The sequence below is a fragment of the Apteryx rowi genome, unplaced genomic scaffold (genome assembly GCF_003343035.1).
Source record: "Apteryx rowi isolate R43461 unplaced genomic scaffold, aptRow1 scaffold_251, whole genome shotgun sequence".
Classification (NCBI taxonomy): domain Eukaryota; kingdom Metazoa; phylum Chordata; class Aves; order Apterygiformes; family Apterygidae; genus Apteryx; species Apteryx rowi.
The window spans coordinates 331,448-335,749 of NW_020448875.1; positions in this window are offsets into that span (position 1 = coordinate 331,448).

Consider the following 4,302-nt stretch of genomic DNA (forward strand, 5'->3'; position numbering starts at 1 on the left):
GACCCCGGCGGCGGGCGCCGCGCACATGCCCCGGGCGCGGGGACAACGCTGCAGGAGGGGCCCGGCTCCCCCTGCACCCCACGCCGTGCACCCCGCTTCGTGGGCCCCTCACCACACACCGCGTGCCATGCGCCCTGCGCCCCACACCCTGCGCCCCACACTATCCACTGTGCTACGCACCCCGCGCCCCACGCCACCCACTGTGCTACGCGCTCTGCACCCCAGCACCTGCACCCTGTGCTCTGCRCCCCGTGCCACGTGCTCTGCACCCCGATACACCCTGCACCCCATGCCATGCGCCCCACACCCCACACACCCCGTGCTCCGCACCCTGCCCCGTGCGCCCCGCACCGCGCGCCGAGCACCTCGCACCCTGCGACGTTCACCCGCCGGTCACGGCGGCAGCGCTCCCACACGGCACCGCACGGCGCTCGCCGCGTGCAGGGCTGCGCCAGCTCCGCAGGCGCGCACCCCAAAACGCGCACCCCGGGCAAGCCCGCCACCCAGGGGACGAAGCGGGAACACGGAGAGAAACCCCCGCGGAGGCGGCCGCAGGGCTCGGCCCCTCTCCCTCGCCTCCGGTTAGCACGGCCCGGCACCGTGCGGCACAGCCCAGCACAGGACGGATCGCCGTGGCGTGGCGCAGCGCAAAGYGACACCACGCAACGTAGCGCTGCCTGGCGCTGCACTGCACAGCGCAGCACGGCACGGCGTGGCGTGGCGTGGCAGGGCACAGCCCCACACTGCCCGGCCAGGCTCAACACAGCAATATGCTGCACCTTGCAGCACGGCAGGGCACGGCACTGCACTGCACAGCAATACGCTGCATTGCGCGGCACAGCACAGCATGGCACCGCATGGCGCAGCACTGCACGGCACAGCAATACGCTGCACCGTGCGGCCCGGCCCAGCACCGTGCAAGACAGCGACACGCTGCACCGCGCAGCACAGCACGGCACCGTGCAACGCAGCAATATGCTGCACTGTGCAGCACCACAGGGCACCGCACAACAGAAAACAGCAATACGCTGCATTGTGCAGCACGGCAGGGCACAGCACCATGCGGCACAGCACCGCACAACACAACACAGCAATGCACTGTATTGTGCAGCATGGCACCGCATGGCACCGCATGGCACGAGACAGCATAACACAGCAATACGCTGCACCGCGCGGCACGGCACGGCACAGCGCACTGCACCACGGCACAGCACCGCACCCCAGCGCCTTGGAAAGCTCCAGCTGCAGGATTTGAACCTGCGCCGCGAAGCAGGCAGCCGCTAACAGGCCTGGCCTGACCCCGTTTCCCCCCTTTCCCACCCTCTTGGATGGCTTCCGCCTCTTTTTCCCAGCCGTGACCCTGCCGGGCAGACACACATCACCCCTCCATGAGCCCCCACTGCACCTCTTCCCGAACGGCAGAGCCCCCATCGGAGCCACCTTTCACTTCCCAATGAGGCAGTAGCTGGTGCCTCCTCGCAGGGAAATCACGGTTTAATTAAAACGTTTCCGGAGTGAGTCTCTCCTGCCGATTCCCCCGGGCGGTGGAGACTTCAGAAGGGAAGAGCCTAAAGCCAAAGCTGGACACAGCAAATCCCCCGGGGTTGGAAACCCTCGTCCCGTTGCGCAGGGGGATCGGAGGCCGTCGGCTCGCAGTGCCCTGCTCCCGGGAAGCGGGAATGCCGGATGAATGCCGGCCCGGAGCGTCGCCGCGATGCCCGGGGCCAGATCCTGCCCCCCCAGGGTGGCCTGGCACCGGAGCCAGGATGGGCGAGGCCAAGCCATGCAGCCGGCACGTGGTTCTTCCCGATTTCCGGCACGAGCCAAGGGGGGAGAAGGGTTAAACCCTCCCTGCCGCCAGCCCCTACCTGTCATGGCCACGCTCGGCCGCGCCACGCCGGGGACCCCGAGGCACGCCAGCCTGGCCGGCACGGATCCCAGCACGTCTCTCCGGCTCCAGGAGCCGGCCGGCCCCTCGCCTCTCCGCCAGCCGCCGGGCACGGGGAGGAGGGGGGGGAATGATGCCGAGTCGCTGGGGGCCCCGGATGCTCTCAGGACATGTGTCCCCTTCCCTGCCGAGGGCTTGGAAACGCTGCGCGGGGCTCGGCACTGAGACAGACCGCTGTGCCCGGAACCCCTGGTGCCTGCTCCGGGGTGGCCCGGAGGGGACTCGGCTCGCGGGCGCTCGGGGACGGCAGCGACCCGGAGGCAGCCGGAGCAGCCGCAGTCATGCCAGGAGGAGACGTCGGGCGCCGGGGGCACCAACCCTCCTTTGTCAGGCACGTCCGTGCCCGGTCTGTCTGCTCCCTCCTTCCTCGCATCCCCCCGCTCCGCCGCGGTGGTTTCCATGGCCACGGAGCTGCTGCAGCGAAGGCAGCGGAGGCTCGGGAACGGGGCCCCAGGGGCTGAGGCGCACGCGGGGAACAGCAACCTGCAGGGTGCTGGCCGGAGCAGGCCGCCTCTGTCACGCAGGGAGAAGCTAGGAAGAAGACGGACTTTGCACCAAAATTGGCGGCAAACCTCTACCGCATCCRTGGGGACAGGCCCAACCTGCACGGAGGGAACGGACCTTTCGACCATGCGTTCCTCCTTCAAAGCAGCAACGCCTCTTGGGCCCCTCCAGGAACAAGGAAGGGATTTACTGGCCTCCCAAAACCCGCAGGATGGACCTGGATTCCTGGACAGCGCTTCTCTGGAAGGACCCCTCCGCAGGCAGCACACAGCCTGCAAACAGCAGCAAACAGCTGGATTTGTAAGAAATATCAACATCCGTACAGACGGAAACGTCTGCACGTGGATGCAGAAGAGCAGAGGAAGGGTTAAAGCAACCGGCTTTAATGGCCACAGAGCATCGTGTGCCTGGTTTCAGCAGACGACTAGACAGCAGGAAGATGAAGAGCTAAAGATAAGGTGACAAGAAGATGAAGGACAGAGCTGGAGCCGTAAAACACCCAGAGATGGGAAACAGAAGTACGCAGAGACTTGGGACTTCTGGTGAAGATTTATGAGATGAGATAATGAGGCAGAAGATCCCAAACAGCACATAACAGACCTGTCAAAAGCAGCTCCTCGCCACCAGGCAGGAGGAAGCCAGGAGATGCTGCGGGGACTCAGCAGCCAGCATCCCTCATCCGCGTGGCACATTAGTGACCCTGGCAATAGCCCCAGCACCCACATGTGGGCGCACATGAGGATGCGGGTAGGAATGAGTGTGAGATCAAAATCACCTTCCCCGCCTTTCCGTGGAAGTGCTCTGCCATCCCCAACTCCAGACAGGGCCTCTTGCCAGCCAGACAGCTGCTCCCAGCAGGATGCTGACGGGGGTTGCGGGATCAATAAGCTCAGGGCATCCTGGCCAGAGAAAAACCCCTTCCACGTGCATCTCTATCCTGACGGTGAGTCCCCAGAGAGATGCCCAAACCACGTGGGCCCTGCATGGGGATCTCCTCCGCAAGACACAGCCATGACCGGACCTGGGAAGGGGGACTCAAACGCCAGCAATGGCTCCTTATGAACCACCTCCCGGGGGGACACGTCCCTGTCAGCATCTGTGGGCTCTCCTGGCTCACAGTCCTCATCCAGGCTAGGTGAAGGGGAGGCCACAGAGCTGCCGCATCCCCCTCCCGGGGCCTCGGGGTTTGCTTCCAGGTGTGATGCAAAGATTGCTCCTTCTTGCCAGGTCCTCAGCAGACAACGAGGAGCAATTAAAGATGTTATGTGCAACAAGGGCCCCTGGGGACGGCCGGGTGCACTGGCCTGGGCACCCCAATCCAGGCCTGGTGGGCCATGAAGCAGGGTGCCGAGACCTGTTCCCAGTTCTGGTGCCGCCTAGCGTCAGGCACTGCGCTTCCCGTCTCAGCAATCGGCATCGTTCTTCCCTGGAGAACGGAAGAAAACGTTTCCGTGAGAGGCCCCTCCAGGAGGAGAGATTATTTCCCCTGGGGAACCAATCCAACAGCGATCCCAAGAGCTCCTCACCGAGACCAAACCAGTCTCTCGCCACCAACCCCCTGCAGAAGGGTCACGAGCTGTGGCTGGCCCAACCTCCCCAGCCCATGCGCGACCCCACGGGGTTATGGCCGACGCGAGAGGACGAGGGGCTCCCGGGCTGGGGGAAACATCTCGATGGCAGAGGGGACGGGAGATGTAATCTGGGCCCTTCCCGCTCTATCTGCACTGCTCCTGGGCCATGCAAACCCTCACAGCACCGGCTCCCGCTGCCAGCCCCCCCCCAGGGCAGCGAGGGGCCCAGGCGTCCGGCCCTCAGCGGCCACCACCGCCCATCCCCCCGCCGGGTAACCG